The sequence below is a fragment of the Sinocyclocheilus anshuiensis genome, unplaced genomic scaffold, assembly GCF_001515605.1.
Source record: "Sinocyclocheilus anshuiensis isolate Anshui unplaced genomic scaffold, SAMN03320099.WGS_v1.1 scaffold24, whole genome shotgun sequence".
Classification (NCBI taxonomy): domain Eukaryota; kingdom Metazoa; phylum Chordata; class Actinopteri; order Cypriniformes; family Cyprinidae; genus Sinocyclocheilus; species Sinocyclocheilus anshuiensis.
In genome coordinates, this window is record NW_015557090.1 from 383,255 (window position 1) to 399,106 (window position 15,852).

A 15,852-nucleotide genomic window follows, 5' to 3' on the forward strand; every position below is an offset into this window, starting at 1 on the left:
CCCCCAAAAAAAAAGTAGAAACACACACAAACACACTGGTTTCCATGTTTTACGGCGGCATTCCATAGGTGTAATAATTTTTATGCTGTACAAACTGTATTTTCTATCCCCTAACCCTACCCCTAAACCTACACTAGTACAGAAAACTTTCAGCATTTTTAGATTTTCAAAACACTTCATTCTGTATGATTTATAAGCTGTTTTTCTCATGGGTCCAAAAATGTCAAAAATGACTGGGATTACGATCCTTGTGGGCATAGTGTATTTGGTCCCCATGACATAGGGAATACCAGGTACACACAAGCACACACTAAGAAAACAATGAAAATCAAGAAATAATCTAGTTTTTAACATATTAAACTAACCTTTGAGTTTTTCAAATTTTCTACAGTTCAGTAGTATATATTAAATGCTCATAGAGTTGTGCTTCTGTGACAGCTCTAAGATAGACACTGAAAAACACTGAAATATTAATGTTTTTTTGTTTTTGTTTTTTGCCTTGGTCAGTCATGTGTGGAGAAGACAATGCTGGAATTTGGGTCATTTTTTTGTGGGCCAGTGTGCGTTCTCTCTCTCTTTCTTTATGTTTCAGTCACTTGAAGCAAACAGCAAGTCGTCTGATTTTTTTTTTCTTAAATATTAAGCACACATATATACAATAAATGTTATTAATTTAATTTAATTTAATTTAATTTAATTTAATTTAATTGTGTGTATATACAGTATATATATATATATATATATATATAATCCCTATCTATCTATCTATCTATCTATTAACAGAATATGATTAGAGTATACATTCTTAGAAGTCACACTTTCAGATAGTATTGTGAACTGGTAAGAATGACACTGAGTAAAAATCACAATTTTCTCCTCACCGCAGTATTCCGGGAGCCATACACAGTGCGGGTGGCTGATCAGAGAGTCATGCGAGGGAATACGGCCGTCTTCAAGTGCATTATCCCGGCCTCAGTAGAGGAGTATGTCAGTGTTGTATCATGGGAGAAAGACACAGTCTCACTTGTCTCAGGTAGGGCTGATTTCTCACTTTGCTTTCGATAAACTTGCGAGATTGTGATTGCGAGAACAATACTTATGAAAGCCTATATATATATATATGTTAATGTGTATTAATACTGATCTGCCTCAGCTGTTTTGAAATAGTTGAGTGCTTCACTTTACAGTTTATCTTCATTTGAACTCTTTGATTGACTAGTACCCTCTGGCTGCATTTGCCACGAATGGGAGCATTTTTCATTCACAAGTTATTTGGATTCCTTAGATTCAAAGATATGCCCTTCAAAGAATTGGGCCACGACAGACAGCAAACATCTTGTACCAGAGCCTTTATTGAGCTTTCTCACCAATCAATGTACATCACCACTTATGACTAGCTGATGACATTTCCATGGTAACAGTCTGGTAGTAATTGGCCAGTGTAATTGGTGAAATATGGAATACTATGCATGATATTCCTTACACCTGTAAGAATGGTTCTGCAATTACATAGTCAGTGTCATTTATAAAGATAAGCAACTGTTTTATCTGATGTGGTCGCAGCACATGCCAATATCAACCCATGTGCAAAATGTCAGAAGCATTAGACCTATGCAATGCTCATCCCTCGCTAAATATTTAATGATGAAGGACCTCAGACGTGTGGCTGAAAGCTCTCTGGCATGTGAAGCTGAAGAATTGTTTACTCTTGCAGAGAAATGGGCTTTGAGATTGTTATGCTGGCATGCGTCTGTGCTTCATTCCTTTTTTTAATCAACCAGATTTTGCAAATAATTGTTAGTGGTGGTGTGGTCAGCATGAAGATTGTCTCTTCGAACAGTAGATTAGCTGTTCAAATACATGTACCAAAATTACCATATGTATTTCATAAAGCAGCAACATCAAACAAATGTACAGGCCACAATCAGTTCAGCTAGAATCTCTGGGAGTCCAACCTACTGTACATTTTTTAAAGGGATAGTTCACCCAAAAATTAAATCATCATTTACTCACTCTTGTGTTGTTCTGATGCCATATGGCATTCTTCTTCTTCTTTTGGACCACAAAAGGAGACTTAAAAAAAAAAAAAAAAATTATCATGCACTATCATCCCTATAATGGCAGTATAATGATCAGCATCAAGCTTTTTTAAAGAGGTGCAAAAGTATCACAGAATGGTCCCATGCGACATGTCACATATTGGTTTGTTTTGATAGGTTTTGGTGAAAAACAAACTGAATTGTAATATATTATTTAATGAAAATTACGTGCATGGTGCGCTTTCATGAGACTCTATTAGTGCAGCGGTTCACTCAGACTTGCCCAGGAAAAGCACACAAGTTGTGAAAAATCACGATTAATAAAAACGTGACATGAAATACAATCCATGTACTTTCTTCTCTGAGGTAAATATATCTGTTGTGCTCCTCGCAAGTTATCACTTTATCGAGGCAACAGGGACGAGAGACGTGCAGATCCATTTGCAAAGCTTTTATTTAAAGGCAAGGTCAGAAACAGGCGAGGGTCAGACAATGGCAACAGGTATATTGAGGGCAAGACACAAGAATTGTCCAGTAAACGGGCGTGGTCAATCTCGGGCGAACAATGTCCAAACAGGGTAATCCAAAGGGTTAATCCAAACACAGACGATGGTCCAGGCGATGGGTAATCAGTATCCGAACAGGGCGAGATGAGAGGGGTAATCCAGGATGCACAGGCAAGAATCAGAACATGAGAAAACAGGCAAGGCAAGACTATGACTAGACTATGGAAAACTCAAACAAGGATGGGGAATTGGCTCCGTAAAGTAGCTACACTAAACAGCATAAACACTTAAACAATACTCATCAGTTTGAACAGGATCTGAGTGGGTGTTATATAGTGTGTGTGATTGGTTTCAGGTGAACGTGTGATTAGTGAAATGGCTGCTGGGAAATGTAGTCCGGGGTGACATGTGAAATTCTGTGTAGTGAGAGAGTCATTAAAATGGAAGAGCGACCTTTGGTGGTAATTGGACGGAAGTCCATGAACCGGATTCGTGACAATCACATTCTTCTGTCAGCTGTCATTCTGACTGTCGTGACAACTGGAGTTCTGGTACAGAGATATTCAACTCAGTGAAGAAAGTACACAGATACAGTTTTGGGGATTTCTAGGCGTTGTTTTTGTTCATGTTGCGTTTTTATTCATCTTGATTTTTCACAACTTCTGTGCTCATAGAGTCTCATGAATGCGCAGTCGTACACCATATGTAGACCAACATTTAAGGTCAGGATGTTCGTTAAATATGTTAAATTTCAGTTTGTTTTTCACCAAACCCTATCGTATACCCCTGAACGCTTGGATTACTCGGCACGTGTCACATGGGATCATTCTGTGATACTTCTGCTTATCTGTTAAAAAGCTTGATGCTGATCACCATATACTGCCATTATATGGATGAGCGTGTGCAGGACATTTAAAAAAAAAAAATCTCCTTTTGTGGTCCGAAAAAGAAAGAAAGAATATGGCATTAGAACCATGCAAGGGTGAGTAAACAATTAGCAATTAAACAATTACTTAATTTTAATTTTTGGGTTAATCCATTGAACATCCTGTTTCACACATAAATATATCACATTATGGAAGAAAAATGGGCTGTGAGAAAAATGGGTCTTTTCACATTTATTGTATTTTCATTGTATTTTCATAGATGTACACATTGCTATCAAGGCATTTTACTGCTCACCCCATAGATCCAAAACTGCAGTGTGAGTATTGTTTTCTTGTCCTAGCAGCGGTTTTAATAATTTTACTTCCCAGATATAACTGGATGTGTTTCTTTAAATGTGGACACATATTTTGCACTTAAAAAATAAAATCAACCTCAAACAATGTCTATCAATAGATGGATCACAGGAGAATTATGATTTTTTTTTCACCTATAAAATGCCAAATTATATTTTAAAATGGCATTTTTACTTTTTTGGAAGAATGGCTAACTAATTTGTCCCGCTTCATATTTTTTTATAATGGATTTTTGAAAATCTGGTCTGGGACAAGAATGAAAGAATACAATTAATTGCCAATTGTATTAAAATGTAAAATAAATGATAAAGAACCAAAATGAATCATGTTTCTCAAATTTTGCATTCCGAATCCCTTAGTAATCATTTTCCCATTTGACATTTTAAATCAGGATTGCCTCGTAAAATACTGTACATCAGAGCAGAGCGATTGTGCTGTTAGCTTGAAGCATTCGATCTCTTTTCCCTTGTCTGCTTAGCATAAATCAGTGTTCGGAGTGGACGCGCGAGCTATTCCGGCCCTATAATTCCGGCTAACGCTGGAGATTGTGCCGCAAATCACAGAGAAGATGAAATGCATGATTACAGAGTGGGACTTGTCTTAATTAATGAACTGTGATTGAAAATATAATTACACTTCGGAGTGGACGCGCGAGCTATTCCGGCCCTATAATTCCGGCTAACGCTGGAGATTGTCCCGCAAATCACAGAGAAGATGAAATGCATGATTACAGAGTGGGACTTGTCTTAATTAATGAACTGTGATTGAAAATATAATTACAATATGAATTACCTCTCAAAATAAAGACTGCTCCCTAGTCATTTGAAGCGAGGGCCTGTTTTACATGTGAATGAACGGGCCCTAATGATACTCTAACTTACCATTAACCTGTCATGCATTTTAAAACGGACCTTTCTGTGTGCACTTTCAAATTCATGGCTGTGGATCCGTCCCCTCCCGGCTTTTGATAAACAATTGACAGCTCTAATAAAGAGATGAAAGGCTGAGCAGGTGAAAGGGCCCATGTGTGTGCGTTTGTGAGTGTATCTTCCTCTTTGAGTGTCCAGAGCACAGAACAGGTCCTAATGCACCTTGCAGGCTGGTTTTTGTATGCATTTCAGGGATTTGACTACTGAATATTGATGGTGGCCATATTTCTTTTGTCGTCTTGTCTGCATGCGGGCCTTTTATCCGCTGGCTCACCCATTTGATCTGGTTTTAGTGACTGAAGGGATGTAATCAGTCACTTGGATGAAACATATAATTAAATTAAAATTAAGCCCATTTACTTTCATAATACACATTCCCTGTCCTATCGTGCACGATTCGGGATAAACCACTGATGTACGTTACATGAAAAAAAGTCTAGCAGTAGTAATGTGTTTTAGAAACGACTTTGCTTTTCTGATGACATCACCAAGCCCTCTAATATTTTAGCCCCTCCCCTTTAAACTCTTGTCATATGAGCCACGCACATGAAAGAAATGTGTTTTTGACTCTGACCCCTGTCACTCAGATGGTTCAGAAACTGACAGCTCCGCTAATAACTATACTGTATGCAGCTTGTTGCATCTGTGCTAAACTTTGGTCCCTCTATCATTTTTTACAGCGCTTTGCCTGTGGCTTTTCTCATTACAGTTTACTTCATGGCTGCAGAAGTGTCCCTCTCTCATGGCTGACATTCACTGACATTTGTCAAACCATTAAGCTCAATTCACTTTTCCTTCCAGCGCGGTTAGAGGGGAAATAACAGCCACATGCACTTTACTTATTTAATGGTCTGTTTCTAATGGGACTTTGCCGTAAATATTGAGAGCATTTGCAAATGCGTAGATGAGTTCATCTTTTAAGGTGTCGTTGTGGATTGACAATTAAGATGCAAACTGGATAATGAATGAATCATTGCAATCAGTGGGAATGCATTCAGAATGCACTGGTTTGAGCACAGTCACTGAACACATACTATGCAGTCTGAATGGGAATTTTAATACTGTATATTGCTTACATTTATAGGAAATTACTTTTCTGATATGTATTTAAAATATATATATTTAAAAAAATGTGAGTGGTGCTTGCGCATGCATAATGTTTAGTGTATTGCTGTTTGGTTGCTAAGGTATTGTGGATGGTTGCTAGGGCACTGCTAGATTGTTTCTATGATGTTCTGAGTGGTTGCTAGAGGGTTTCTTACAACAATGGCTTTAGTCATTGTCTATGGCATTTTTTCTGTTTTACTTATTGTCTGATGATCACTAGTGCTGGCTAGATTATGTATAAATTGTAGTCTGTTACTATGTGCTATTACAATATATTTCATATTTCAAAGTAAGTGAACTCAAGCCGCACAGTTTGAGATATTATTCATGTCAACAGCAAAAAAAGTTTTATACTTAGGTTGTTGTTTTTTCCCAAATCCTTAGCCATAAGTGACAATAGTAACAGCAAGCGCTATTAAATAATACAGTTTCCACTATTGCTCAGTCCTTGTATTTAAATCAACATTATATCAACAACAGAGGTTGTTATTTTATAACCTTCACTTTCTAGCTATAAACATTGGTGATATGAAGATAACTGAAACAAAAATACGTTTCAGATGGCTTCCTACATTCATGTATCAAATTCTGAGCTGTGAAAGTGTAAAGCCGGTATAAATATAAGTGCATGAGTGAAGGGAGGAATATCAATGCCATGGACTTCTCTGTGCGATTGCCGCTGCTTATAGAATATATAAAGAGCAGAGGGGCGGTCAGACATGTTGAAAAGCCAGCGCCATGTTTGAGTGAGTGCGGCTGGGGCCAGAGACAGTGTCTGTGGCGGCCGCTGCTGCTAGGAGCCTGCAGATAGTGCATTCTCATTAGAACAAACCCACACTCCTATCATCTTTCTCTAGCCTGCAGATTAAGTTGGAGATGGTGAAGCACCAGGCTTACAGACTGAAGCTAGAGGAGAAAGACAAATGTAAGCCTCTCTCTCTCTCTCTCTCTCTCCCTCTCTGTTTCTCTGCTCTACCTTCTCTTTGTGGCTGAAGCTAGAGGAGAAAGATAAGTCTCTCTCTCTCTCTCTCTCTCTCTCTCTGTTTCTCAGCTCTACCTTCTCTTTGTGTGTACAGCAAATGTTCTATGCAGTGTGCAGTGTGGACGTCTCTCCTGAAACCTCTCTTACTACTGTAGGTGTAATGTAAAGGTTTCTCATGGCTTTAACCCCTTTCATGCCTTTCTTTACCTATATTTCTAAGTCAGAACAGTAGCTCTGGTTGAAACAAAAATAAATAAAAAAATAAAATAAAATAAAAAAATAAAATAAATAAATATTATTTATTTATTTATTTTACTTTTTTCAACCAGAGCTACTGTTATGACTATTATTTCCCCATTTTAAAATAAAATAACGTATTATTATTATTATTTATTATTATTATATTTTTATATTATTATTATTATTCATGAAAGTGTTCATTAAATGTTGTTTTCGGCAACAACAAAAAAACAAACAAACTGTCATTACATAACCTCAGAGAAGAAATAGATTTAAAAAAGTATAATATGACCCCTTTTAGCATTAATATGATTTTTTTTACATTTTAGTTATATTTGGTGATTTTGATGTTGCTTTGGTGTAAATAGTTTTGTTCTGCCAATTGCTGTAGTGGTGTTTAATATTTACTACATTCTCAACTACCTTGAAAAATGTATTTACTCACATTATTTGAGGTGCAGATTTGCAGTGTATAATTTGCTATAAAAACTTACTTAATAAGAAAACGAGACATCCTGTAATTCTAACATGGTCCATTCAGGAGTTGACACAGGCCACCTGTGGGAGAAAGAGCTGATGTAAAAAGAAGAGGAAGAACCACAAAGGAACATGTTCATCACATACATTCAAGAGTAGCACACTTTACAGACAGGCAATGCCCAGCAAACATTTGTTGTGGCAAATGGACAAAATACGTATATGCTTTTAAAAAGATCCTCTTCATTATTATCACTGACTTGTGTTCCATTTAAGATATCCATAAGATGTTATGATACTGCATGCTAATACTTTCATGATAAACAGAATGTGACCAATTTTTTTAATGAAGTTTTTAATTTTGTTCAGAGTTACTTGTACAATAATATATTCCTCATATCCCCATTTGACTTTCTGAAATAAACACTGTGGCTCTTTCAAAACATTGCTCTCATTGTTTGCAGCCCATCTTGTTTATTTCCAGCTCAAATAATAATTTGAGCTTTGGATGGGTCTACCTATCTGTCTGAAAATGAAGCTTTTTTTTTTTTTGAGAAATGTTTGTCTGGACATTAAATTTGCAATCCCGGTTGGTGATGCTCACGACACAGAAATGACACGCTTCACCTTTAAGGATGTTTAAAGTTTAAATGTTTATTGATATCTACTGGAACGTAAAACATTGATTGTGTCGGTTTTACAGTTTCTTGCATTTCTCTTTTTATGTATCCATTTCTAATTTACATCGTTCAGTCAGATACTGTACGTTGTAAGTAAATTGGGTCACAGCTGATGAAGAGAACACGGTCATCTCCAAAGCATCACACCAGCTCCTTACTGCTGTTTGACTAACTAGACCAAGGGCCAGCTCACTTCAACCTAAAAAAATAGAAAAATAGATCATTTCGAAATCTAATTTTTGATATCATTGTTTTGCCCGGATGATGTGTATCTACAGCAGTAATTGTGATGTGAGCTGTATGTGTATTGCTTGAAAAAACATATACAATTCTGCTCCACATGCCTTTAAAAACACCTGCTTTCATCACACAAAATACATCAGAGAGAGAGAGAGAGAGAGAGAGGGAAAAGAAAGAAGGATACAGAGGAGGGAAAAAAGGACCTAAAAAATCAATAGCTATGTACATTAATCACACAGCTGCCACTGAGAGTTATGGGAGCATAAGCTGAAGGATGCATTTGTGCATTTGCAGCATGAGTGCTGGTGAACGTTTAGGGAATACAAAGAGAGAGAGAGAGAGGTATCGGTTTTCTGATGTCTTCTTTAAGGGTGCGGTGTACCTAAAGAAATGGTCAGGGGGTTGGTTTTTGTCATTGCGCATAGACACTAAAGACAAAATAAATAAATGAAACGACTGTTATTTCTTTAAAGTGATTTTTTTATTGGTCTAGTCAAAAATCATCGGTTCCCGAAACGAGTTTATTAAATTTATTATAGTTTTTTTTCCCAGTATTTTCATATGAATGCCACCAGAATTTTTCTTTTTTTCTTATATAACAGAAAAGATGATGCATGTTTTAAAAAGACATTACAATAAACATTAAGGTCTTTGAAAGAAAATATCTCTGTCTTTATTTATAGTAATTAACTGTTTTTAACTAAATGTTTTTGGTTTTATTTCTTAAAAATGTAAAATATTAAAGCTAATTTAGGTTATGGAATGAAATTAAGTTGCAAAAAAATACAAAAAAATTCTTAATCATAGTATTTGTGGTCTAAACAACAGAAGCTTCTCTTCTAAAAATGCAATGCAATCAATTAATTTAATTATTTAAAATGTGCAATCTAGATTAAATTACAGTATTTAAAAATAATCAGGTACTTGAAAATGATTTTTGAAGTTGACATAACTGAAACTGTAGCTCCCAGCATGCTTTGCATTGGGACACCAAGGCTGCCTTTATTTAATCAGAACAAAAAGAGCAATATTGTGAAATATTTTTACAATATAAAATAACTGTTTTCTATTTAAATAGATTTTATAATGTTATTTATTCCTGTGATGCAAAGCTGAATTTTCAGCAGCCCTTTTTAATTTGTACGCAGCATTTTTAATTAGTTTTCAACATTAATAATAATATTTTTTTTTTGATTAATATTAAATAAAATTGTAAGGTTTTAACCAAACTATAAATATCATTTGAGTAAAACTAATACAAATTTGCCTGTGACACATTAGAGCATTTTTTAATTGGTCTAAACTATCATTTTAGACCAATATCAAAAATAATATTTTAATATAATACTAAAATATTTTCTACTCATCACATTACTGAAATAAATAAGCCATTCTTAGGTTGTTTCCCTGAAAAGTGTATGTGAAAATGCACACTATATGTAGAAATGCCTACGAATGTGAAGGCCATAACCCTGGATTAATCCCTCTTACATCACTGTTTACTTATAAATAACAGCAATATGGTGGCGATTAGGCTGTTTAGGATGAATATGATTACTGAACGGTCTGCTCAGGCCACTGGGGACTAAGCGAGACTTAATCTTTAATAAGCGCTGATGGCTTCGTTACCGTCTGATGCTATGCTGCCGTTTGGCTCCGCTCCCCAGAACGGGACTTTTCCCGAGTTTATGGATAACACCACACTGACGCACTGGACCGCGGCCAGGGCAAAAAATGGCAGCGCTCCAAATGGCAGATTAGTAATAAGTGTGGCGTGAGCTAATTACGGGCGGAACAACCAATTAATTTCAGTTTATATACGCCTGTAGATTTGGCCTGGTTTTTACCCCAGGTGCCCTGGAATGGGGTCTATCTCGCCCCATAGCTGGAGAAGGCTGGTGGCAGGTGTTTTGGGTCGTGGTTGAGATATTCCATATGTACAGGTGCAGAGGTACTTTTGGAGGTCTGAGTGGCGCTTCGTGTCTCATCTACGAATCGAGGGTGTGCTATCATTTAGGAGTATGAAAAGGCACTCAAAACAACAAAGCATTCTCAGACAAAATATTTGTTTGTGCTGAATCTTGCTGTTGATTGTAGATATGATCACTGTTATAGCTTATTTTTGAATCATGAGGATCAATGCCATGTCCTAATTAAAGGGGTCATATGATGTTGCTAAAAAGAACATTATTTTGTGTATTTGGTGTAATGAAGTGTATTTATGTGGTTTAAGGTTCAAAAAACACATTATTTTCCACATACTGTACATTATTGTTTCTCCTCTGTGCCCCGCCTTTCTGAAACGCGTCGATTTTTACAAAGCTCATCCGTCTGAAAAGCGAGGTGTGCTGTGATTGGCCAGCTATCCAGTGCGTTGTGATGGAAATGTCTTTTTACGCGTTGCGTTGCATGGCGGCGGCGGTGGCAGCAACAATAAAGTTACGCCTTCTTTCTTTGCGTGAACATTTGGGCGGAGTTATGCAAATCTTCCCACATCGTGACGTAGACGTGGGGGCATGTTTAAACAAGGCATTTTAGGAGGGTGTGGACGAGTCTTAACTTGTATAAAGAATATCTCTTTGGGTTTGAGACTTTAGTCTTTGCAACTTTAGGGATCTTATCTATTCACGAACAGCTTGTAACACTCCAAAGAGAAAGGAAAACTTGAAATCACATCATATGACCCCTTTAATGAATATAAACATTTTCAACCAGTCTGTGAAGGCACTGCGCCAAAAATATACCATAAGAATGAATGAGAAGTGCCGTAAGCTGTATCCCACCTGTCGCAAAAAGTCAGTGACTTATCTTATAAAACAAACTTTTTTTTTTCAGTGTAAACTCTAAAAATACTTTCATCCAAAACTATTGTTTAGTGTACAACATGTTGAATATGATTCATTCAGTTTAGTTCATTAAATGATAAGCTGTTTCCTCAAAAAATATGTTTATTCAATGTAGTGAAGCCTCTCTTCCATTGACATCCATTCAAAAAAAAAAAAAACAAGCGTACTGCCTTCTAGTGACGTGGACATTACTTTCCCCAGTAACTAGTAGTGTAACTAATTCTGAATAAGATTTCAGTAATATTAGAGTTGCTATCTATAAAATAGCTTGTTACTTTTGATGCTTCAACTACTGATTTGAAATCCAACAACCTAATCATCCCTAGATACATTTTCATATAATAATCACCCAGGCCTAACATGTGCACGTGAGGTTACCATTGCAGCAGCTAGCTTGGAGGTGTCACATGTATGTGCCTGTTTGTCCTTATTTGGTTTGGTTCCTGTTCTCAGTATTAGTAGTCACCTGTTCCTTGTTATTAGTTATCCTCCTCACCTGTCGGCCCCTCATTATCTGCCCTATTTGAGTTCTAGCCCGTTCTGTTATCCCTTGTCTGGAATTGTTGATGTCAACCCTTGCTACGTGTGTTCTCCTGTTTCCTTGGATGTTATTAAAGACTGTATGTTCGAATTGGACTCTTCGTCTCCTCGTTCCTCACTCCGTGCTCCTCACAGTAGCAAACCGTGACACAATTCCAGACCGACAAAAAGTGAGCGGCGTCTCTCCTCCCTGTGTTTCTTTTCCGTTTTTGAAAGTTTTTTGGTTTTCCTATTTCATTCTAGCCCGCAGGGATCTTCCCTTCATAGAGTTCGCCTGGGAATTCTGCAGGCTCGCCGCTACTACGTCGTTGGACGACGCCACAATTAACTCTCTGTTCTGGATCGGGGCCAACTATCATCGCCCCATGGTCCTCCCAGACTCCACTGGACTGAGCTGGAGGGAAGGGATCCTCTGGTTTTTGGAGAGTGTCCATCCCTGATCCAGAACCAGCTTGCCGTCAGGCCCACCGGCCTCTCCTACGTCAAGCCCGCCGGCCGCCGCTGACTCCACGCTCTTGGACATGGCACTACCTCCAGAGTTCTCGGCTCCTATCCTCACCCCAGAATCCGCTCCAGAAAGTTCTCCGTCTCCGCTGGTCCCGTCCAGCTCTCCATCGTCCCCTGAGTCTCCGCTGGTCCCGTCCAGCCCTCCTTCATCTCCTGATTCCCCCGAGTTAGCCAGCCCTGCAGCCATGGCTTCCTAGTCTGCCTGCTCCGCCATGGCCCCCTAAACTGCCTGCTACGCCATGGCCTCCCGAGTCCCCTGATCCACCCTGGAGGCCTTCCCTGTGTCCCTGTGTCTCTGTCTTGCACCAGCCTCCAGGGTGCCCACCCCACTCTCCCCAGTGGTATTGTTACGCCGCGGGACGCACCTTCTGGGAGGGGGGAGTAATGTCACGTGTATGTTCCTGTTTGTCTTTATTTGGTTTGGTTCCTGTTCTCATTATTAGTAGTCACCTGTTCCTTGTTATTAGTTATCCTCACCTGTCTGCCCCTCGTTATCTGCCCTATTTGAGTTCTAGCCCATACTGTTCTCCCTTGTCTGGAATTGTTGATGTCAACCCTTGCTACATGTGTTCTCCTGTTTCCCTGGATATTAATAAATATTGTATGTTTGAATTGGACTCTGCGTCTCCTCGCTCCGTGCTCCTCACAGTAGCATCCCATGACAATATGCAAATATTCAGTATGCTTATTATAGGAATCGATATGAGTTTATATCATATATGAAATACTGTAACCATAGTAAAATTTGTTTAATGGGGTCATATGATGCGATTTCAAGTTTTCCTTTCTACTCTGCGTCTCCTCGTTCCTCGCTCCGTGCTCCTCACAGTAGCAAACTGTGACAGGAGGATGGAAAAGCTTAAATTCAGAGACTGGTAATATTTCCATTACTTTAAGTTAGTGGTGAGAAGATGAGAAAAACATTGCTGTCAAATGTAAATTATGCCATTTTTTACTTTTGCTTGCCCACCTACGTTCCTTTGATCCTGATATACATTACATACATTACATATGATATACATATAAAATGTCTTTCTAGAAAACAAAGCATTTTTTAGGATCTTGCATGAATTGTTTTGACAACATACAGCATGAAATATAATCACACCTGGGTAACATATGCATTATACTGTAGCTACAAGTAGCATCAAGTTACACATGTAAAGTACCATCGAGTGTTTGTAATAACTTCCGATTATGATCTAATGTGGATTTTGATCACATAATTAAGTAGAAATACATTATTTGTATCATTTTATAACGTTGCTAATCCCTACAGCTGCAACATTTCTCATGTAAACATCCTTTATTCTTCTAAAAATAACCCAAATCACAAGACAATTACATTCATATCATATGCGTATTGTATATGCATACAAAATATTCATATCATATGCATATCATCTTAATCGTATTGTGAACACATAATATGAGTGAAGTTTCTGCAGTGAATGATCTTCTTCTGAGTCATAACCGCAATCGCAGAAGTGGAGACCAGTGTTGCCAACTTAGCGACTTTTCATGCCCCTTCAGCTACTTTTTTTTCTTCTCACAAAAAAAAAGAAAAGAAAAAAAGACTAGCGTTAAATGTAGCGACTCTTCAGACATGTACTGTACTTATAGGCAATGTACTTTGCCTATTTCATACAAGCCATATTAGATAGAAACAGTCTAAGTAAGTTCTAAGTATTATTAGGACCTTTCCTGGGAAAAGAAATGTAGAGGCTGGACCTTTGAAATGCCCCTAATGAGGAAGTTTTACAGGATGTTTTTATAGTACAGTGCCACTTTTTTATGTCAAAAGATCAAGGGAAATTTGATTTCTAAATTCATGATCCCTTTAATAAAGAATCATAATTAAATCGAATCATTGTAAAAGCAAATATTTACAACTTTACATCCCATGTAATATACTGAAATAAAATGCAGTTGAAATCTCTCCTTCTGTATATTGAATTCTCTGTATAGATAAGGATAATCGTTCCCTGCCCAACTGCTGTCTGTGTGGGGTACCTCAGCCATAACTCTCAGCTGTCTTGTTTGACCTTCCATCTCCTTCCATGTTTACCGTGTTAACCATCACTCTTGAGCCGTTTAGTTCTTGAAGATCCCTCCTAACCAACCAACATGTTAAGCATAGTTCAGAATGGAATAATAGCTTATTACACACTGAATGCTGCCAAATTTAAAACAACATAACACAAAGTCACTGTAAAATGACAAATTAATTTGTCCATGCCACAAAATAAAATATTTTGGGGAAATAAAATGTTTGAGTAAATTGATTGAGTGATGCATTTGAATTGTTTTTGCCATGAATATAGCCATATACTGTATTCCTTATCACATGCTATGAGTGTGATATCGCGTTATACACAGTTCAACGGCACAAGTTTGCAAATAAAGAAAAACCAACCACAAAGTGTCTCAAAAAACACTTTTTGTGTGTGGAATTACTTCTTTCCGCCACGGATTCAAACCTCAAATTATCAGCTGAGCCCAAGCCTCGAAAGCCTTCGAAAATGTTATTTTAGAACTAGTAACGAAATAATGTTGAGTTGCTTCATTGAAAGCTTATTGTATTATGTAGAATAGAATTAATATTATGAGAGAGAGATGGACTGAGCGAGTGATTACCTGCATCTGATACAGCATTTATTCTTCAGCTCAATCTCATATTTGTTGTATAAACATAATATCAAACCTGTAGTCATGTGATACTTGTAACTGTGTGATATCGAATGTTTCTAAAGCAGGTAAATACAATATTTGTTTTCTGTTAAAATGACGGAAATCACTTTGAAATATTATCACTCATTGTTCATATTAATGAACATGTTTGATTAAGTCAATATATGTTACGTAATATAGACTTATGTTACTACAGTTATATTTAACGTGCGTGATATTGTTGTGCAAATCCAAGCGTTTGAGGTTATTCGTGGTAAGCTGAAAGTAATTTGTTAATGCTTTTACACTTTTAAATTTCCTTTTAATGATTGATGGTTGAACGGTGAGTAGAATAATCTCACCTCATTGTAGCCAGTTTTTGAAAATGTTTATTCATAGAGCGAACCTTTCGCTGATTGTTTACAGTATGAAAGTTACTCTCATAATTCGTGCAAAGCATCATTGATTACTTTTGTTGGTATAGTGTAATCAGTCTAATGTTGATTCAGTCATATTACTGAATAATACAGTCATTTTAGATATTTAAAAAATTGTACGATGTAATACCTTGACATATAGTGTTTCTATTACTGCAAACTGTCAGTTTGTAAAAATTGCTTTTACACAGTGACAAGAATCTTCAAAACTCATTTGAATCTGTCATGACGTTTGTTGTGGGGATATCATAAGGTTGCAGGATGACCTTTGACTATTGATGACGTACGCTGCAATCTTAATGTAGCGTGAGCCAGCCATTCACAACGGTTTCTGCAAGCAGCATTTGCTTATCACATGAGTTCAGCTGTGCTTTTGTGTGTGTGTGTGTGTGTGTGTGTGTGTGTGTGTGT

The 15,852-nt window shown here is 37.3% G+C and overlaps 1 pseudogene; it reads left to right on the forward strand.

Annotated features, from left to right (window-relative positions):
• Positions 1-15,852, forward strand: part of LOC107677084 (Down syndrome cell adhesion molecule homolog) — a 124,870-nt pseudogene that overhangs the window by 16,369 nt on the left and 92,649 nt on the right.